Source organism: Amphiura filiformis, chromosome 2 (assembly GCF_039555335.1).
Source record: "Amphiura filiformis chromosome 2, Afil_fr2py, whole genome shotgun sequence".
Taxonomy (NCBI): domain Eukaryota; kingdom Metazoa; phylum Echinodermata; class Ophiuroidea; order Amphilepidida; family Amphiuridae; genus Amphiura; species Amphiura filiformis.
Window position 1 is genome coordinate 74,328,001 of NC_092629.1, and position 23,945 is coordinate 74,351,945.

The window sequence follows — 23,945 nt, forward strand, 5'->3', positions numbered from 1 at the left end:
CCAAATCAATGTGTTTGTGTATACTAGGCTAAAAAGGAAAAAAAAATAAGATTCACAGCAATTCTGGTGATACGAATATACCCGGCGGAGTGCAAATTTACAAGGGGCCCATATTGAAAAATGATCCATCCCCATCAGTCATCCAAAATGATGTTTGCCATATTGAACTGTCTTTATGGTAACAAACCAGTAAATATACACCCAGAGACACCTAAAGACACTTGCAAGAGTGTTGCAAGTCCGTCACGTCATAGGCCGTCAAAAAAACATTTTTGAAGGCCTATGGGCGTCGTGAGAATTCTAAATTTTAGAAAGTGAAATTGCATATTTATTTGTAAACTTGACGTCGAATGTTCTATTTAGTATTTGTAAAGCGTCCGGGACATTCTCCTCCGGCCGACGGCCTCCCCATGTCTTGAAATCAAATGTAAACACAATGTCAGAGCGCACATGGATGTCAAAGGTCAAGCTTATGTGCGGGGTTTCTGTGCCCTTGAATCTTCTTCAGTGTTCTTTTTCAGCTCCAATGTTATATTTAAAAATGTTGTTAAAACCCATTCACTGATTGAAAAATAAAAATAAATCTATCTATTTTTATAACTGTAATAATTCTGTACATTATAATAAGTTTTTCTATATAAACTAATGTGTATTAAATACGAAATTCAAAAGCAATAAATTATTAAATATCACGCTACTGATAAATATCCGAGTTTGAACTCTTTATTATCATAGTGAAAGACTAAGTTCCATATATCCACATATAAAAAGGAATTTTACTTCTACGATGAGGTTAAAAGGTTGCCCGAACTCATGGGTGACGTCATTGTTTACGGCTGGAGTACCGACGTCGGTACTCAGCTGCATATTACCTGGCAGGTGAGTACCAATGTCGGTACTCGGAGTACCTTCAAAGTACCTACGCCACGAGGTATTCGCGAGTTGCAGCCGGCTTGCTGGGCCACAAGGGTCTGGTGGCCGACGTGGGTACTCGAGAGTAGCAGCGCTGCTACTCTCATGAGAATCCCGTAGTGTATGTATGAACGGGGTTCATTCATAGGATTTCGGGCATGATCGCTGTTTATGCCCTCGGCTCACGCCTCGGGCATAAACAGCGATCATGCCCTCAATCCTATGAATGAACCCCTAATTAAATGGTTCTGCAAAGGGCTAAATAACAGTTTATGACCCCAAACGTGTTTTAAACATTGAAAGAACTTTTTCTTGTGGGTTTCACATTTGATAGAGGGCAAAAAGGCTCTTAAAACTTTTAAAACCTTTGTTTCTAGTTTCTGAGAGTGTTCGAGATGAAAACAGATTATGATTAGAAATGTTTCAGAAAGCTCCTCGCCTTTTGCTGTGCAACTTGAAAACCATATTGTACTGCAGATTTACTGTGTGCATTCATAATACCCTGTCGTTTGTCGTTTTTAAATGTCTACAATGATAGTTATTTGAAAGGATTTAACAGTCATCATCTCGTAGCTGTCATAATCCCCAATTTTAAAATCCTTTAATCCTAACCCTCCCCACACTGTCACATACTTGAATAATTTTCTTTTTACTCTTTTTTTTCTTCAAATATATGGTCATCTTAGTGCGTAAAAATCAAAAATGATTTTCAAGATATTAGAAGTAGTGGAGATTGTAATGTGTATTATGAGGTTCTATAACCATTTTACTGATTAGCCAAATATCCTTTTTTTCTAATTGAAAGAAAATATGTTGGCACACACGAACATTTTATGCATAGAAGGAAAGTCCATGTCTGGAGTAGGGGTTTGTGAGTCATTACCGCTATTGGCTAGGGATTACAATCTTGTGTTTCCCTTTATTACAAACTGAAATGAATGTTGGAATGAATTGCTGGAATGAATTGTTCATTGAAAGATGTAACATCATCACATATTATGCATATTGAATGCTTGTCAGTAGGTTGGCATCGACAGAAAAGTGCGCGAAGGCACCAAATAAAATTGTGCCCAAATGGGGCACTCACGAACTATCATATATGTGACCGTACACGACGAAAGAGCCGTAAATTCCTCCCCGGTCAATTTTGTTTTATTTCGTGGTATATCATTTGACTTCAAACGATATCCAGAAGCGGGGTTATGGTTTGTTAAACTTTGCTCCTTCAACAAAATGGTAGCTTTTTTTTTTTCGTTTCTACATGCATGACATGTGTCTCTTTTTCCACATTGCTGGTAATAAATATCGAGCAGTCATAATTGGCGGTCATTTCAAATCATCCCCAAGTCAAGGAGGTTCAGAAATATCCTCTTATTGTTAATTGTTGGTTATACATACCTAGACAAAATACAATGCTTTGTTATCCACCACTTGAACAATATTTAGCCAAAGCAAACAAAGACCAGAGCTATAGAATTCTATAGACATCTAACGTTGAAGCTTATTATCCTCTTCAACAATAGGATTATTGATTGGTTTAAAATGAGATACATGTCGCGCAAACTTGAGGTACCGATGAATACGACCTTCATGAACATTTTACACTGTAATTCAGAATACATGTAGGACATTTACGGCTCAATAATGCTGTATACAAATGAGTAAAACAGCTAGTGTGGGTGGGGATGTGTTCAGGGGTTGCAAAAACAATTACACGTAATCGGTGGTAAAAATCTGGAAAACAAGATTCCATTTAGTTTGAAAAATAAAATTGAAATGAAGTGAATAAAACCATGATAAAACACAAAGAAAAAACTTGCGTGTCTGTTGTTGTATTAAATAATATTAACGCGTAAAAAGTGCAGTAAAGTTTATTATATCTTTATTAAACTCCTTGTAAACGAACTAAACGTGGTAAAAAGGACAAACAAATCCACAAGAAAACGGGAAAACACGGAAAGGGATATATTGACAAAACGAAATTTTTAAAAGTAGAACACGGACACACATTTCTAGCCGGATTGGCGCTAACAGCGGTCCCTCTTGGGCCATTGCCCATTATTGTCTTTTTTGTAGGCCTAATAGTAATATGTGTATTTGGACCAGCCAGCTGGGATGTTTATTCTACAATATACTCGTATAAAATATCACATTTAAACTAAACCTTTTCTCGTGACCGTGAGTTTATATAAATCTTGTCAATAATTACCAATGTGTAGTGTTATTCCGCGTGAAACTCAGATGGAAATGTTTCCCCAGGCCAGGCTGGTCTCATTAAGCATTTAGATGTCTGTCTACCTGTGAAATATCAAGGTCTAGCAATTTTTGAAGCACAAAGTGTTGCCAGTTGTTTGTTTGCCATAAACCCAATCCTGATCCTTAAAAAACCCTGCCGAACACAATTGTCTTTCTTGTCATATTTGAAAAATTAATTTGGTTTTCTAAATATATTTTTGTATTTTTATTTTGAGTGTATAAAGGCTTCAATAGTAAAGTTTATTCATAGCTATCACAATAAATTGTATCATGCACTAATTGGTAATTACGGGAACATAATAACAGTCCTTCGGGCATCATATTATTATTTTTATTATCACATGATTTCAAGTTATATTCTTCAAAATTCGAACACAATATTTGTAATCCTGGCTGCTATGCTTTTATTTTTTCATGTAATTCCTCAATACCTAGTTTATTTCTATGCATAACTTATGCGCATCTTCTATGGTTTGCTGCATAATTTGCCATTTCTGTTCATGTAAATTGTTGAGCCCTGGAAATCACCAGAAGAGTTGTAGATGTTTTATTAACGTGAGTATAGTGTTTTCACACACATAATATACAACAGGGACGTGTTAAAAGAATGCATATTGAGTCAGTACCAGCATCAGATGGCCTCAATGAACATAATTAATGGTCGTAATCACTGTGTACTGACGAATCGAAAATAACTGTAAACCGGACCCTTTGTATTATAATGACTATACAGAGGACGGTCTTTCACAGATATCACATGCGCCCTTGCGCTAGAATGGCGCTTATTTGTGACATTTGTTGCGATGCACGACTATTTGTGACGTACCATGTCAAAAACAGACACTTTTGGGCAGGTTATCAATTTTTACAGAGATATTTGCTCTACAACACCGTTTTATCCAATGAAATCGGACATTCCTAAGGGAAGATATTGAGTTCGTACATTCGTAAGTTATGGTATTATAAAATTGTATAATTATTGGCAATGTTGGCAATCACCCCCTGGCAGATTTTTGGCTATTTGTCCATTTATGATCCTACCCAAAACTGTCTATTTTCCATATACCACGTCACATTTTTATCGCTGCTCGCGCTTGGCGAATCGCATTATATGCGTAAGCAGATATACGGCACTTCATGGGGTATGGACGGTTTATAGTAACCCGCTGTTCATCGTTATGCCGAAATCAGAATAATTTGCGTATTGCCTCTGTTATATTTTTAGAATGGACACTTTCTAAATAATTTTATGTCCCTTTTCTGCACAGTTTGGCATCGGCGCTTGCCTACACGTTTGTATGACTGATTAAAAGGGTAGCTTTGGCATGTTGAGGTAACTTTGACATCTTTTTGAAGGTCACCTTTTTATATAAATCTGTCAGAATTTGATTTCTTTGGAAAAATTGAATGTTGCTAGATAGAAAAACTGCAACTACTTTATATTTGAAGAAACCATGTAAAAGATCATGAGGCTGGATGAGCCTCCACGTCATTATAAGACGATCAAAAACAAAAATTTAGAATTTTCAAAGTTGACATGTATAAGTAATGTTAATATGTTAAAGAAGACTCAGTGATGAGTCCGAGTGTGTTAGTCTCAGCACTTCGATATACACTCTTGTTCCGGCAGTTAACAGTCGCCAAGTATAAGAAGAAAAGTTTAAGATTTTTAAATAAAGGCGTGATTTTGCGCTTAATCTGCAAAGTTTAACGTATGTTAAAAGACTGTTAAACTCGAGCGTATAAAGGTGGTTATTTTTTGTTACGTTAAAAGGCGTTAAACTGTGTAATGTTTAGTGGAATTGTACTTTACCTGTTTAACGATACATCTCGCGCCATGTTTAAAATGACAAAAGCAAATGGCGGCCACGAGTGAATGCTGGTCGTGCTGCTTATGGTATCCTGAAACTTCGTTCAAATAGGTAGGTTTGAGTCAATCAGGTTGCACCAAACTCGAGATTCGTTTGATAAGTTATGCATAGACATCATTGAGGATGGATATTGATGCGTTCATTTGCTAGATTTAACAACGTCATTGGGATTGACATTCTAGCGATACTGTACTGTACTGTTCTACGTGCACGGTACATGTATATCACCAATGTGTGTACCGCGATGTTCAGTTTTGGGCATACGCACAATAGCTTACAATGTAGACGAGATGCATTGAAGTATCGGTATGCTGGATACCGTATCGAGTGTGTGAATTTATTAGCGTTGATGTATTCTATTTTAGCATTGTATCGTAATGCATGCGAGAGAGAAAGGCTTACTAGATTTTAATTTTTTACTCGGATACATTGCCCGGATACATAGCGGGTTGAACTGATAAAAAAAAAAAACTTTTATGCATGAAATTGTATTTTTGAACGAATCTCACAGTTGACCAAGATCTGATGACTTCAAATCTATCATGAATTATGTTTCAGTATAAAATTTTAAAAAAGAAAGAAAGAAAGTCCCAATCATAATTAAATCCAATACAACCATTGATTAAGCAGTTGTATTTCTTAAACAATCCTTAGATAAAATAGAACATATAAATCATTATCTGTTTAGAGTTATTAAGCAAATATTGATTAAAAGACCTTAAACAACCTAGTTGGTTAAGCACTTAAACTTGAAGCTGGTTAAAGTGCTATATGCATTTATTGGTTAAAAGTTTTAACCAACTATTGATTTGAGCCTTAAACAACAAGAAAATTAAGGGCCCTTAACCAATATTTCGACGAGAGGACCACGTAACTAACACGAGTTTAAGATTGATTAAGATTGTTTAAGACTTTTTTAATTGGCGAAATAAGAGTGTAGCAAATGACTTGTTCGCATCTATCATTCTTTGAAGCTCTTTGAATAATTAAATATTGAATGTTGTTTGGTTCTACACCTCGCTGTCCCAATGTAGATCTTTCACTGAATAAGTAAATTCTTGTTGAAAAGCGAGACTATATCTACAGAGCAAATCTGCTGTTAGGGAATACATAGAAGTTAGCTGATTGGCTCAATGGATAGCAATGCGAACATGGCAAAGGGGTACACACAAACTGTGTTTATTTTTATGAAACTTGTTTCTAATGGTATAACCATTTTAACAGTGGTGATAAACATTTTTCGGGGGAGGCTTGGAGAGGAGACTCGGAAAGTAAAGTGAATTTCGAAGGTGGCAAACATTTCAACAAATTTTGCGCACAATTCCGCGCAAAATGAACCCCCTTTTAAAGTTGGCATGCAGAAGTAATGTAAAAGCAACACTCAGTGAAGAGTGTGTTAGTGTTAGCACCTCGACATAGCAAATTGTTCAAGGTACATCTATCATTCTTTGAAGCTCTTAAATAATTAAATATTGAATGACGTTTGCTTTTACACCTTGCTATCCCAATGCACATCTTGCATTAACTAAGTGAGACTCTATGTATTGCGAGTATACGAAGGGGTAACTTTGGTTAATTTCGTGAATTGTTTAAACAATACTAACATTTTGCTTATCATTATGTTATTGAAATAATTTAATTTGGAACTCTTTATATAGACTTAAAGTCTGACTTACAAAGTCCGACAGAAGTGAGCCACCATCAATGTTATAAAATTCAGGGAAATGATGGTAACAGAAAAAAATGAAATGTTATGAAAGAAGTCTCAAGAACAATTGAAAAAAAGGTTAAAGCGATGTCCGTAATCGTAAACTGTATGCTTAAAACTTACACATACATGTATAACCAGTATAAAAATCACGTGTTACGTGTTGCTTACCGTTTGTTGCTTAGCGGGTGTTAAGTAAGTAGTATTCACATTGAATACAATATTTAGTATTCACAGGATTCCACCTTTACTAAACTCCAGATTCCAGAAAAATGGGCATTATTTTTTTAAATAGCACTTTTTTCTTCTTTTTTTTCATAAAGAATAACTATTTTTTATGCATCAGCCATTACAAAGGTAACTTACACAAGGCAGCCTTTGGTTATCACATTTTGTAGCTGAGTTCTTCAAAATATTATTGCTATACATTGATGCCCTATATACCTTATGACATAACTGTCGGTTCACTGTTTGGTCCTCTACATGTATTGCTACTGTCAGAACTCAAAATATAGGAAGATAAACTGACGGAATCAGAACAAGGCCAGCGAAAGGGTGCACAAGTCATCTGAGTTGAGCTGATCCGTTTACTTGTGTAATAGTATCCTCGGTTTGAGGCGTTAGAGGGTAATAATATTCTAACATAATGCTAATTAAGTGTTAACAAAATATTTGGCAAAAAAATGTTTCCCCAAAATATTCTACAATGACATTTTTGAAAACTGTATAAAAATATTGTTGTAGTTTGTTTTCATACAAAACGTTTTAAAACATTCTCATGACCTTTCTAGAACCCGACAATTTATGTTACTAAAATGTTTTTACCAAACCCTAAAACCCAAAATATAACCTGTTACCAAACATTTTTAAAACGTTTTGTGTTTGCTGGGTATAGCCTGTAAAACGCGCTAGCCCATATTGTTAAAAGAAAGGAAACAAATAGCAAGAAATAGCAAGAAGCTAAGAAGACCATTCCGAACAATCACTATCATGATATAATACTTACACTTAGCCCTTGGGTCGAGAGATTCATATTCCATGCCCCGACACAAAGGCTGTATTCAAATACAATGATAATAATACTGGCAGAATTTGAATAGGCAAATCACCATAAAAATAATACATCACGGAATCGTTAAAAATGTCAATTAATCAACCAACTGTTTAGCCAAACTGAAACCGCATTTGGAAATAAAGTATTATTCAAGACGACGAAATGGATGATTGTTTTCGTAAAGGCATCTCAAACATACCGACCTGCTGATTGTAATTCTATGGCACCAGTTTACACATTCAAATGTTTCCCCAATTAAGAGAATGGATCCAGGACATACATGTCATGCCTCAATTGTTAGCAGAATTGAAATAAGTGTTTGACTCATATACCTTAGAGCCAGTAAGAGATTATTGAAAACCATCACAAGCTTGGTTACACTACCAGATTCCTATCTTTGCCGCCCCAAGATGTACACTGCTGCCCAGCTACTTCATTGGTACTTTATAGGATTGCAAACACCCGAATCATACGTATACAGTACACTCTGGTACTATATTGGTATTCCACTGGTACTATAGAGTAGCCATAAAGTAGCTGGGTATAGCGATGTACCTCTGGGGTCAATAGCATTTTGACGCTTTTAGTGAAAAAGTTAAAACGTTTTCATGACCTTTAAATAACCTGGCATTAAATGTTATTAAACACAATGTTTGTGTTTGCTGAGTAATAGTATAGTGTTAATTATCAATAAACCTATTTTCAGGACCGATATTGTCTTTATCTGATTTTTAATTTTCTTCTTATTATTAAAAATAGAATTAAGTAGAATTATTCTTCACTATTCAGCAATTTCCGGCAAATTTCAAATAATTGTTTTAACGCTTTCGAGGAATTCACTGACAGCGCCTTTAACATTCAAGGTCTTTGCCATAACCCAGACAGAGCCAGTGGATGTCACACAGCCACGGAATATTAAGCAGGACGATAAGTGTATATGTATAAATAAAAATATAACTTTTATTGCTCTTGATGCATGACTGGATTATAAATTAAGAAATTCAAGACGTCGAAACATTTAATATCATTTTGAAGAGTGCTTTACCAAATCTTGCCAAGTTCATCACCCCGACCACTATTACTTCTTAAAATTAATAGGTCACTCACTAATTGGTTCATTGTATAATTTCATTAAAAATGATGTACGGTATGCTAGAAACAAACAAAGAAACAAACGTACACGAATGACTGGTATCTTTTGAACAAAAATTGTCGGTGATACCCGCAAAATTAAAAAAAAAATTGCAAAAACTTTCACCAATCGACGGGTTTATTTATTAGCCTTAATTATACACGAAGAGCGGAGAATACACATTTCAACAGTTGTTCCACATATGTAGCATATCCGGGTCTGGATTTACGGTCCTCAAGAAGTATCCGGAAATGTTAAAACCAAAATGGTGGAAATGTGGTTCTTTTTTCTTGATAAAACATTGATTGGAATGTTCTTAATCAAACGAATTGGTGTTGTTTCAAAAACTGTACAAAAATGTCAAAATTTACAGTTTGCACCAAAAATAACAAAAACATTATAATTCAAAAACTTTCACGACCTATAACATATAATCCGACATTCAAATATTTAAATGTTATTAACACTTTTTGTACAAAACGTTTATAAAACTTTTAATAATAACGTATTAAAAACGAAGTTTTTGTTTGCTGGGTCTCGCTCTTGTATTATCATCAATGGATGACACAGCTTCTATAAATCAGGGGAAAAGAACACATGAAATGACTTGTATTGATATTGACGCAAGGCGGGCAGGGTTAGAAACGAAGAGATAAAAGCTCCAAACTGGGGCAAATATTGCAAGAGGGTATAAAGCTTTGACAGGTGGCGAGAAGGAGGCATGGCCATGATGGATGAAGGGGTATACAATGCTGTCTTATTGGCTGGGGTCTTTAGTTGAGTAAAGCTTGAGTTTCTAGGTAATATGCTAAGCTGTTTATAGGTGTTAACTTTGTCTTATCTCATTCATTATTTCCGTCAGGGAGGAAAGGGGTAATCTGAAATTTGTGGGGTATTGAGGGGAGAATTTACATTTTTAACTTGAACCACGAGAGGGGATATTAAGTATTAAATGAAGTTTGAACGACCACCCTAGATCGAGTAAGGCGGTAGGTTTTTTTTTCCTTTTCTTTTTTTAAACTCAATATTACCTAAGTCATTTGAGTGTTTAGTGACCGGAAAAATATGTTTGGGAGGGGTGATCAATATTTGAAGCCTTAAAGGAGTATTTCGTGATCCTAGCATCCTCTTTTTATGACATTTTTCAGTACATATCCACGAAAAAAGCATATTCCCAAAATTTCAGTTGATTCCGATTTTGCGTTTGCGAGTTATGCATGATTATGTGTATTACACTGCTCCATAGACAATGCGTTGTAATTTCGTTCAGGTGCCCCGGGGGAGGCACTCCCTATCTGAAATGGCAGGGATGTGCCTCGGCCATGTTAAAAGTAGGGGGCATTCAGGTCAAATGTACAATTACAAAAATATGGGGTCATTCAGTACACAGCCTGAATAAAAATGGGGTCATTCGGTATGAAGCTTTGAAAAAATGATGGTCATTGGGGTAACAAATTGTAAAATGGGAGTCATTGGGTACAGGATTGCCAAAAGAGTATCATTAAGTACACATAAATAAGTGCCAAACTACGAAACAACAACTTGGCCACCTTGGAAAGTGAAAAATCTCATTATTTCTGGAGGAGAACACAAATACCACCTAAATTTGGGAATTAAAAAGGGGGTCATTGGGTAGCACGAAATAGAAAAAGGGGGGTCATTGAGTACATGAATTTTTTTAAAGGGGTCATTTGATAATAGGTAGGACCATAACACAAAAAAGGGAGGCATTGGGTACAAGCCGGTTTGAAAAAGGGGGTCTATCCCGAGGCACATGATGCATATCTGCTATGGAAGTGCCCCCCGGGTCTGGTGCACCAGAACGAAATTCAAATTTCGCGATATCTTTGCTAAACGAATTAATCTGCAAGACATATTTTGTACATAAACATTTTGTAGCCAGAGGTTTCCAGTGATATAAAAATCTCAACTTTTTTTGAGAAAAGTGGGGGGATGAGGCTGTGGATCACGAAATGCCCTTTTAAGAGAACTAGCAAAATAATAATTTAGGGTCTGTGGGATTGTTCTCAAACGATGCCCTATTAGGTCTGAAAGTCGCTGAATGTCTCTGCAGTACCCTCATATTTTTACACGTATCTCTCACCGAAAGACACTTTGAAACCTGTAGCAATTTCATATCAAAGTCCCCCTAGAAGTTACCTTCAATCATCTTTGCTGTCGACGAGGTTGTGTTACCATACAGAAGGGCTATTAGAGATGAGCAAACCATGACTAAATCTGTATTTTTAGTTGGAATGGTTACAATGTATTAACCCTAACCGCCTAAGGGCTTTTTGGCGACGGGAAGGGAAAAAAGGAAGGAATAAAGAGAGAAAAGAAGGAAAGAAGTTGTTTGCTCTGGGTGGGATTCGAACCCGAGACCCCTCTCATGCCAGGCACTGGGTCGGCGACACTTTGCCACGTGTCTTGGGCTTCGCTGGCCAGCGAAATCGTGCCTATATATCACTTAGGGCGATTGCGTCATCACACCACGTGGGATGCATGCACGAACAGCGCATATATCGAGTAGTATTTTGTAGTATACCGTCCTGTTAGGGTTAAGATGACCAATCACGGAAGGAAGATAATGATGTCATGGCCTGATAATATACTCCATCTTGTACATCTGTGCTGATTGATGATTCTTGCTATTGATTAATCAGTTCATATTACACGCACGTACAGTTGATCACTGGATTGAATCATGCACAGACTCCATCAATCAAGTTTACCAATCTGAAAGAAATCACACAAAAATCAATCAAGGTAAAGTTACATGAATGTTGTTGAATCATTCACAAACCCAATCAATCAAGAAGAAGATATTATACAGAATAAATCCACTTGTCAATTATACAGACTTAAAATTGGTTGAGTTAAGGTATACCGTAAAACCTCGTCTACAAGCATATAGAGTGCTTTAGATGAAAGCTAAATTAATCCAGGCGCCATCCATCGACAAAATTATAACATTGTGGAGTTTTAGCAAATAAAGTACTGATACAGGCATATACAAACAAGTACTATTGTCAGACTAATATATTACATTGGGATATTTATGGCTGCTTCGTCAAAATCACTCTCCCCAGCAAACACAAAAGCGTTTTTAAAACATTTCAAATAAGTTATATTTTGGGTTTTGGTTTAGGTAAAAACGTTTTAATAACATTAAAATGTCGGGTTATATAAAGGTCATGAAATCGTTTTAAAACGTTTAGTATGAAAACACACTACAACAATATTTTAAAAATGTTTTCGAAATGTCATTGTAAACTATTTTTGCAAACATTTTTGGCCAAATATTTTTTCAACACTTAAATAACATTATGTTAAAATATTTGCACCTAGCAAAGACAAAAATGTTCTTAAAATGTTTTTTTACAAAACGTTTTAAAAACATTTAAAAGGTCAGGTTATATAAAGGTCATGAAAACATTTTAAAAACGTTATTGTAAATATTTTGGGCAAACATGTTTTGCAAAATATTTTTTCAACCCCCAAATAACATTCTGTTTAGAATGACTTGTACCAAGTTTTCAAAAATGTTTTTTCAATGTTATTAAAACGTTTTTATACCCTTTATATAACCCGACATTTAAATGTTTTCTGTAAAACATTTGTGTTTGCTGTACAGTAAATTACCAACAAATGTTATTTAATGTTATGAAAACGTTTTATACAATTAATGTACACTTTATATAACCCGACATTTAAACGTTGTCCAACAACCTTTTATAACTTTTTGCGAATTATGTCGAAAACGTTTTGTGTTTGCTGGGTATATGCTTGTAGACGAGGTTTTACGGTATACAGGCTTACAGGTTTCATTATTATACACTATGCCGCCAATATAATTACAACTGCCATGCTTTGCTATCTACTGAAGATAGCACAATTATCTTAGATTGTTTTTTGTTTACACTTACCAATGCCAAAATATTAAATAAATAACTTTATAACTTGCACTTTGATTATTATAGCTATCTACTGAAGATAGCAACATGTGCACAACATTTACAATAAAAATTGCTTGACAAGTACATTAATTTGCATAATGGAAAAAAGACATAAATCACTTTTGTTGCATGTTATGTATACTATTTAGAATGGGTTGATATAAAAGGAGAAAAAACAACACGGTTTAATTTGACTAACCAACAAGAGACACAACCAGACACCAGACACCAATAATTAGTTCATTCAAGCTTCCATTTCCTCGTCTGTTATTGCGTCTAGGGTTACAACACTAATAACTAAGGGTAACAAAATGACCTGTTTTTCACCTAATTCAAACATCTGTTCTGCATTTCAGTATCAAAGTTAGTTTATAACGTCAGAACCTGGGACTTGTGAGCGTCGTTTTTGACACTTCGTCGTCTCATTTATTAATTACACTGATACATGATGCCGGACTGAGTACAGGTGTAGATCTGTGGTAAGGACATGCCACAATGCGTAATTTTAGTTGTGACAATTGCAAATAAATATATTAACAGAGTGAATGATCGAAATTTAAATAATGACTGAATATTTGTGATATATTTTACCTATAAAATTATTATGACTCTTTGAAATATTATGGCTTGATTTTGTAGGCTAAAATGTGTCTAAAGTGCGTTATTCCATTTATTATTCACATTGGGCTATTCCATTTGAAATTTATATATCTCCATTGAAAAGATGACCTTAGTCTATCATAGAGAGAAATATACATTCACTGTGATTAAGATTAAGATTATGTCTTTTTATAAGGGGTGTATGGTTATCAAATGGAATAGCCGATTTTTGCCATCATAATGCAAAAGTGTCACTAGAATCTAATTATTTCTCCTAAAATGGCCCTCTCCAAATTTGTGTAGAATAAAATGCTATGTAAAATTGTGTCTTGGGCCAAATGCTAAAGCAATCGTTTTCAGTTTGTTTGTTCGAATTTGTTGTTAATAAATTTTTATTAAATTATCAATCTCGTCGGAGGAAAGCACACGCAAGAAACCTAAAATACGTGATTGCGCATTTTGATGGTCCCTAGTCTGAGGCCTGGTTGACACATTGATTGAATGGGACAAATCTTTATGCAACAAATTCATTATTGAATAGGTTTGTTGGTTTGTTTTAATAAAGTTTACTATTTCAAACTACGTTATTTACGGTATAAAGAAACAAACAGAACTCTTAATAACAAGCCTTTGTAAAAATTTAAACTATAAGAAAACTAAAAAAAAAATAGAAGGAAAGTTTGTACTTTCAAAGGTCCTCACTGTTACTATGTAGAGAACTAAGATTACATGCTTTCACTACAGCACTAAAGTTATAGATGTTGTATCTATACTGGTGTTATAGTAACACTGTTGCTATTATAAGAAAATTGCTTGTCGTAGATCCTATCTACTGACGATTACAGTTAGTTATGCTTTCTAGACAACAGGAGGGTTGTAGATGATTTGATCAAACAGAACTGTTGCTATTTATGTTATTTATTTGCCATGCTGCCATCTTCTGAAGAAGTGAGTTTCTATGTGTTGTGAAGATACGAAGATACTGCCCTTCTTACAGATGCTACGCGTACCTTCTGAAGACAGAGCTTTTGTTATCAATATATATTATCTACTGAAGATAGCATTATTCTTATAGATGTTATCTTCTGACGATAGCACTTTTGTTATATACTGCGCCAATAAAGTATCCTTACATTTGGAAAAATAATCATAATTTCAAAACTGAACAATATTGGGGTAAATTTGTTCTTTTTATAGATGCACTATCTAATCCTACACATTATGACACCACATTGAATCCAATGTGACCTTGAATAGACGAAGGTACAGTTTTAAAAGTGACAAACTGGCCTATACAAGGCGCAAAAAGATTCCAATAAGCGAAACAAAGAGACAACACAGCTTTTTCAATGAAGCGTTATTTAAAGCAGTTTTTATTTCAGTTTTTGCTTCTCTGTACTTTTCATAACTTTCGGGTTTTTTTGTCAGTTCTTTTGGTTCAGTTTTCTTTTGTTCCTTTTGTTTTAAATTAAAGCCAAACGCATAAATTAGCCATTCACCACTCTCAAACCAGATGTCTAGTCTGTGGAGTTTTGAATAGTCCAGTTTGTCACTTTTAAAACTGGACCTCGGTCTAATCAAATGCTTGTATCTTTGCTTCTAGAAGTCACATTGGATTCGATGTGGTGTCATAATGTGCAGAATTAGATAGGGCATCTATTAAAAAACAAATTTACCCCAATAATGTTCAGTTTGGAAATTGTGATTATTTTTCCAAGTGTAAGGATACTTTATTGGCGCAGTATAGATATTATCTACAGAAGAGGCATTATTCTTATAGTTGCATATATTTTCTGAAGGAAGCATTGTTGTTAACAATAGATAATAACCACTGAAGATAGCTTTATTCTTATAGATGTTATCTTCTGAATACAGCACTTTTGTTATTACCGTAATAGATATTATCTACTCAAGATTGCATTGTTTTTATATAGTTGCTATCTTCTGAAGATAGCACTTTTGTTATATTATCTCCATTCTATATCATTGTTCTTATTTATATGCTATCTTCTGAAGACAGTATTTTTGTTATAAACAGATATCACCTGCTGAAGATGCATTGTTCTTACAGATGGTATCTTCTGAAGATAGCACTTTTGTTATTACTACAGAAGAAACAGAAGATTTTTATTGAATAAGGCAATGTTCTTATGAGTGATATTGACTGAAGATAGTAATGTGCATTACTTGGCGTCTCCTGGACGTGACTCTACTATTATTTTATGTTACCTGCTGAAGATAGGAGAGTGGTAATAAATTGGTTATTCCAATTGAAACCCATCAACATATTAAGACATGCCCTTTATCTTCCACACAGGGAGTGTCAATTACAAATGGGGCTTACCTGAATGGGTGACTCCACTGGTGGCATAGCCCAATGCTTTATTGAAAATGCCGCTATTGCTAACTGTGGTATACTCCTGTATTATTATTTATGACATCAACTTCAAGCACGATCATTTTAAATGAAGCAGAGAAAAACTTTATTTATGTAATTCAAAAGGACAATATTCTAATTTATTTGTTAACATTTTAAATCCATAAAATTGCTACATGATACAGCTTAATTACATAAATGTTGTTCAATTGTTGAATCCTTAAATATAATATTAATGTTGATCTGCAACCTGCCCTACATTGTATAATTCAACAGACGACCTTGTTTCTAATAACCCCAGGACATACATTAAGACAGTTTGGCAATTAAATTGAATAAATATTTGAATTTCATACCAAATTTTACAATAATTAACAAAGATATATATTCATACTAAAGTGCAATATTGTGTTACAAGTATATTTAAGCATTTAAGATTTGGAATTGTGTTGATGACATAAAAATGTGTTGCATAAATGATTATGTGCCTTATATTAATACATTGCATGCTTTTGGTTAATATCGTCCTTAGATCACATTAGATTTCCAAGGCGCCGTCTATACACAGTGCGCATCATCTAGTATTAAGTTATTGATGATGAACACAATTATTATCTCATATAAGGGATTATTGGCCTTATGACATAGTTTCCGTTGTGGCATAGACATACTTTTTAATACCACGGATACTAGGTCATTGGTGAAGGCCTTGTGAAATCTATACCTACAATTAAAATTATAATTGAAGAATTATAATGCTTGTATTTTGTGACAGGTGGTATAGCGTCATTTGACTTAAAAGTTTCAAAGGAAAATATGTCACGTAATATGCATCAGACCATAGACAGATCGAGCGGTAATTGTTATTGAGAAACAGACAACTCATAGAGTGCAAAAATATAGAAATGCACGAGAAAGTTGACAATGTAATCCGTCACAAATAAACGCACGGGTTTACGCCCAAACGACCTAAGCTAATCGTAGATCCATCCCTTACGCTCATTTTAGTAATGAACTTTTTACCCCAGGACCTTACCCCGGTGTAGGACCGGCCGTCAAAGATGACCATAGAGGGGGGGCATCATTGGTTCCTACAGTAAAATTATTCCAAGAGCTACTGACTTTTTACTTGTTAGTTAGGTTGAAATAGTAATTTCCTTTTATATTTTGGAATGGTGAAAATCGCATCTTTGTAGAATTTTTACCCGAAAATCAATATTGCCTTAACTTTTGTACATATCCAGAATTTCCCAAATTTGCATAGGCGCCATCACATTATGAGGTCATAGCGGCATTATGTGGGGCATGTTTGTACTTATTATGTACTGGATAGAGGAGACCCATACTGAGCTATACATTGGTACCAAATATAACGGTATCATGGTATATGACGTTTATAATTGAAAATTAAGGGACCCCTTCATAGTCAGTGTTACAAAATATAGCTCGGTAGTTCTAGGGTTAATTAATAGACTTTTCTCTGGTTAGACTTCAAGAAGACCATTCTATAAAGGCTATCTGTCAATCATATGACTCATCTAATGTATATTCTTTTATAATACCATTTCCAACAAACATATTTATAATTATGTAAGCTTTTCTATAATGCTGTTAAATGGATTATACAATTAATCTGATGAAAACATCATAATTTTTATCATATCATGTCATTAACAATTTTGATTTAATAGTGCCTCAAGGATATTAATCACTTAGTCATATTCTGACCACAATTGCGTGTAATTCCAGTGTACTAATTCCTAAATGCATTTGCTGATTGACTAACATAATATATCATTTTGTGCATTTGAAACATGACCATAGCATGTGGGGTTGGGTAATTGTCTTGATAGCTGCACTGTTGCAGCTGAAGAAAGTAACGTTTTATTTTTGATGTTTACTGAAGATAGCTTCACTGCTGCAGATGTTGTAGTAGATATCTGCTAAAGGGCATTTCTTTATATTTTTGCTGTCTACTGAAGATAGCTGCACTGCTGTTATTGTTGATATCTGCTGAAGATAGCAATGTTATATTTTTGCTGTCTACTGAAGATAGCACTGCTGTTAATCTGTTATCTGCTGAAGAGAGTAATGTTTTATTCTTGCTGTCTACTGAAGATATATAAAGCCGTTATAGTTGCTGCCTAATAAAGTTAGCACAGTTGTTTAATGTTATATAGCAGTCAAGTTAGCTCAATCGATAAGGCGTTCGACTCTGGTGCGAGAGGTTGCGGGTTCGAACCCTGGCGGTGCCTACTGCCTAGTACGCTCACGTGGAAAAATTGAGTTAGCTTGAAATTCCCCTGGACAAGGAACTCACTGCTAATTTGTCTCGTTGTAACCCGTACGAAACTCGGGGAGCTGATCCTGGTTGCGATGGTTATTTGTGGAATGTCGAGGGTGTGCGCTCTTGAAGCAGCTAAGTCCCTGATTTGTTGTTTAATGGTTTGTGGAATGATGTGGGCCGTAGTGGTCAGCGACAACCTGTAAAGTGTGCTGAGGCTTGTTTAAAAAAATATCTATGGGAAATGAGTATTATTATTTCTATTCAGATTTTAACAGTTAAGGACATGTTCAATTTATTTGTTGTAATTCCATATCATTTATGTTACCATATCACACACAAAGTAACAAATGCAAACATGTGTACTTTCGGCAGGACATTGGTTTACTGATGTAGCTGATAATCAGTGATGTGTAGCAAGTATGTTAATTAGCTTACCTAACCCATCTAACCCAGATAATAAATTTGATTTGTCACGGAGTACACACAAATCATCAGGTAAACATTCAGGTGATAATAATATTGGTAGTATCATTGCACTTTACTATCATTTGATACTCTGTCAAGCATACGCCATCTAAGTGCACATTCCTTGAACGGACAAGAACTTCTTGACTTGGCATGACAGGCTTCCTACTCAGTATACAAGGTGTAAAAATTGCCATTGCTTGAGCATTTTCCACGCTTTTTCCAGTAAGGAATTCAATTCACATAATACAGTGTTGCTCTATATAAATACTTTTATTGCTAGTTAGAACTAAACTAAGTAAAAGATTAAGATTTCGCTGAGTAGAACTAAAGGATTAAGATTTCGCTATAGTAGAACTAAAGGATTAAGATTTCGCTATGTTTCATTTGGCAAAACAGGATAATATTTTTAAACCCAAAAGATTAGCTGAATTTTCTGGAATCGGGTGTAGTAATGTCAGTGCCTGACTCAGTGAAATGCCTTTGAGTAAAATCATAAGTGCTCTAATGCTAACGACCTGGATGAATTGTACCATAATATACATTTCATTTACTATCAATATGATGAGTAAGCAAATGTTGGTATTTGCAACACATCTCTACACAGAGGTTTAGTTTAGTTTGATCCCACCTGCATGCCTATGACTAGGCATCCATTTAAATATTCAAAAATAATGAATAGATGATTTAAACAAACGAAACAAAAAACACATTGGCAAATGGGTAAATAAGAGCAATTAACCAGCAAAATTAATTATTAAAGCATCAAAATGACGTAACACGTATCAGATTTTGCACTTTACAGTAATGCTAATTATGATCTATTTAATCGTTCAAAAATGTAGACTATTCTGATGAGTAATCATGTTATCTCATTAATAGTTTCCAATTCCACCTGTTTTATGACTAGATGCTTGATGCTCCTAAATTAAGCGCACCTGATGGAATAAAAACCAGGTGATCAGAAGTACTCTAACCTTTTGCTCTGTATATTAAACTCACGACGCATGCACTCAGTGGCCACGTCAGGCCACGTAAAGGAGGTACATGGAGGGCACCCCTGAATCTTGGTCTTTGCCCCCTCCTCAATATTGGGCTCTGCCCCTCCACTGGCCCTTTGAGATTCCGGACCCCCCCCCCTAAAAAAATGCAAAGCCCTCAGAATTCCAAAGCCCTCAAATCGACTTGTAACCCCTTCAGGCAAAATGGGGTATTTGAGATGGGAAACAACATTTGTATAAAATTACTATGAAATATATTTTACTACAATTTGTATGAAAAAACGCAAATACTAATTCGGAGGTAGAAGATTGAAAAAAAAAATGATGATCTCAGATGTGGCAAAAAGACAAGTAAAAAGGAAAAGGGGTATCATTAACAGGATTCTAAATTAAATGTACCAGACAGAATAGAAAGCAGGTGCTCAAACGTACTCTAACCCATTTTTTCTATGATGTGTAGTGAAGTGTAGCATATAATGTTCACCAACATTCCTAACTATTATCATTTTGAAGCATGACATACTGCAGTTACTATCCGTTTTCCTATACACAATACACAGTGCTCTCACCATTGACGCGTGACCTCTACAAACAGTGTATGTTATAGGTATATGGGCATTGCCTAGTTAACATCACTGTGTGAAAAATAACCAGCCAATATTTAAACTATTCTCCAAACTTCTAGCAAATATATTTCTCTAACATGACCTAAAATTACAGCTAGGTTAGATGTTCAGAAGGGTCGCACTTTCGTAGAATATGAGTGAGGGCAAAGCATAGCTAGCTCATAGCTAGCCAACTCCCCGTGTTAATTGAATGGAGATTTGACCGAAAATATTGAGCTATATTGGTAACGGACCGCTCCGTTCTGAAGGATGCCCCGAAAAAACGGTACAAGCTACATTTAAACTATTCTATGAAATTCTAGAAAATATAGTTTTGTAACATGTCCTAAATTTTTAGCTAATTTAGGTGTTTGGAGAGGGTCGCACTTTTGTGTTTTAGGAAGGATATGTAAGCGACAGATAACACCAAAAATATGAAGAAATGATTTCCAAACCGTGTTAAGTCAACAATCATTATGTTGCTCATTTTCAAGAATGCTGGTTTACAAAAAGCAGGCCATTGTCTCATTTCGTGAACAAAGGTACACATACCATTGTTTCCTTTCGTTTCCTTTATAATCGGTTACCCAACTGAAGCTATAATACCAGCTTTATTGCGATATCGCACATGTAAAACAGACACTTGTGCACAACCAGAGAAGATCCGATTTAATCAGTTGAGCTGTTTCAATGAGTGTTATCTTGGTTTAATAGCTTTTAATAGGGTTTAAGTCCTGCAAAGGTCGAGATGAATTCTACTGTAGACATGACTGCATCATGATAAATATTCTTCTCTCTCAGTAGCTCTCTGTCTGTCCCCTGTTTCTACCTGTTTTCCTCGATAGCATCTTATCTGTTTCCCACTCTTTTCGTTTCCCAATGTCTCGGAGTTTGATATAAACTACATGCAAAGCTTGATTGTTTCTGGTTTTGCGTGGAATATCTTTCACAGGTCAGTTTGCAATGAGCTATTCCAGAAAACAAACAGATTTCCGAATTCCCGCCTATTTATGCTTTTGCTAGGCAAAATGTTGCAAAATGCATTGAAAAATTTAGTCTTTTGTCTTACTCTTTGGTTAGAATTCCAAACATTTTGCCGTTGGTTAACAAAACATATTCCAACCTTTTATTTGTTTAATTCTAAATACCCTCTATAATCCTTGATGGAATTCCAGGCCGGTTTGATTTTGGTGGTCGTAAAAAATCCAAACCTTTATTTAGGTATGGGCAGAAACCCTCTATACCTCTCCTTGGAATTTTGAAAAAGTTGAAGGAAAAAAATGTTGGAATCCAATTTCCCTCATCAGTTATGAGTTTTTCAAAACAGTTATTAGAAAAAATCAACAAAAACAAAAGAAAACAAAAAAATAGAAATTATGTGTCAGGAGTGGGATTCGAACCCACGCCTCCAGTGGAGACTACGACCTGAACGTAGCGCCTTAGACCGCTCGGCCATCCTGACTGATGATACCTATTTTGATTCATTATTACACACAATGCGTATATTCACACCCGCTCTTTTGGAATATTACAGTGATTTCAAGAACTCCAGTCACACCGTTTGTGGTACATGAGTATTCCGTTTCGATCTATTAGAGAGAAACAATATATTTGTGAAGTATGAGCAAAACATTTTATAAGTGTATGCGTTGGGATTCCAGATATGTTAATTTTATTTCATTTACAACATTTTTTCTTTGGCTTTTGGTAGTCGCTAGAGCCAAATTTCTGGGCATAAACTATTTGAAGGATTGCAACCTTTTTTATTAGTTTCTTTAAAAAATACTCTCTATACCTCTCAATGGAATTCCGGGCCGTTTTCATTTTGGTTGTCTGTTAAATGAAATCCAAACTGTTCCTTGCAATTCCAGAGTTTGAATATGAATGCAGTTTTCAAAAAAAAAAATTCAAAACAATATTACGTGTCAGGAGTGGGATTCGAACCCACGCCTCCAGTGGAGACTACGACCTGAACGTAGCGCCTTAGACCGCTCGGCCATCCTGACTTACAATAGCTATTCTGATGAATTATTACACATAATGTATAGCCTATATTCGCAAACGCTCTTTTGGTATTGATTTCAAGAACTCCAATCACCCCATTTGTGGTACATGTGTATCCCGTTTCCATTTATTAGAGAGAAAAAATAGATTTTATATTTGAAGAGTTTGGTTGCAAAAGGCGCTAAATCTTAAAACAATAATTGCATATCTCTTTAACCTCTTTTACCTAAATTCAATGGCAGCCATTTTAAAACTTTGCATTGGAGAATTTTAGAGAATAAAATAATGTTGAATAAAAGTAAGAAAATATGCTAGAGTTACAAGCCTATCCATTCCAATCGTTAAATGTCATTTAAACGTTTAAGTTATCTGGTACATTTCCTGATATATTTTAATTTTTTTTTTAAATGTTAAAATATATTAGAAAATGTGACACAAGGCAGCTATTGGATTTAACGCCTTTTGGAAACGAACTCTTCATCTATTAAGCTATGACTATGGGCAAAACATGTTTTTAATGTATACGTTGGAAATCCGGATATAATAATAGGGTATCACAAGTAAAAACTCGGTGTATCTTTTTCATTTTGGATATTTCAAATAAAAGGGAAAATGTGTGAACTCTCATTTGTGTTAGCAGCTCTCAATTCATGTCTTTATGTACACGGCCTATTGCAAAAACAAAGTGTACCAGAGACAGACAAGCCTGTAAGACGTAGTCATTCATCAATGTCTACCAATAGTGTTATATTGCTTCATCAGCCTTTGAAAAGTACATTATGCTGTGTTCTTGATGTGGCACTATCCCTGTCTGGCAGCAATCAGTTATGTTGCTATTTCATGTGTGATGCGATCAAGTAAAATTGACTCTTGCATTTGAAATCGACCATACCCATGTGGAAGATTTTTAAATCTTAAAAGACAAGTCTTTCATAGCAAAAGTATGCTTCTCAAATGGAATTGGCAAATTATTTTACAAACCATACTACCTCTGCCTATTGCTTTACCTACATCGTCCACAACTGGAGTGAGTATTTCAAATGCACAGGTTGTCCCAAAAAGAGAGGCCCCTCATTGCGCCCTCTGTTTCGCCTATTTCTGAAAATTTGATCAAATATATTTTGATAAGTAAAGAAACCTTTAATTGTTAGCTTTAATAAACCAAAACAATTATTTCAATCGGCTCACAACTTTTGAAGATATGCCCTTTTAAAGACAAGTACCCGGTACCCGTTTTTTACTCTGTCCACGGATAGCAAACAGAGTAGTTGGGATTTTTTCATTTGTGGCAAAATCCAAGATCTTTGCAAACGTAATTACTGCTATATTCACAAGTATGCGGCGCACACGGTTGGTACACAACGCAAATATTGATGCGATGAGGAATAAGGCTGAAACCTGTATCCGTCAAGGAAGCAACCAGGTAGAGGCAATATTTTGGCGATTTAGCCTAAAATTTGACTGAATTCTGGTAACTCTTTAAATGTATAACTATACATGAACCGGGAAGTATAACTGCAAAGCATTCTTTTGTATTTATTTGCAAAAGTCCGTGCATTCATTGTATTGCTATACTCTTTTTGAGCAAGTTGACGTCATTATGGTTTACCTGGAAACAAGAAACAAAACAACATAACATTGATATCATGCAGGTATCTGAGTTACCAGAACAACAATATTATAGCCCAATCGGGTGATTTAAAGAACGTATACTGCA

General features: G+C 35.1%; 2 non-coding genes across 2 annotated transcripts; both read right to left on the bottom strand.

Annotated features, from left to right (window-relative positions):
- Positions 1-21,603: 21,603 nt before the first annotated feature.
- Positions 21,604-21,686, bottom strand: Trnal-cag (transfer RNA leucine (anticodon CAG)). Its single transcript has one exon. It is a non-coding gene; the product is annotated as a tRNA-Leu (tRNA).
- Positions 21,687-22,147: 461 nt separating this feature from the next.
- On the bottom strand, positions 22,148-22,230 carry Trnal-cag (transfer RNA leucine (anticodon CAG)). Its single transcript has one exon. It is a non-coding gene; the product is annotated as a tRNA-Leu (tRNA).
- Positions 22,231-23,945: the final 1,715 nt, after the last annotated feature.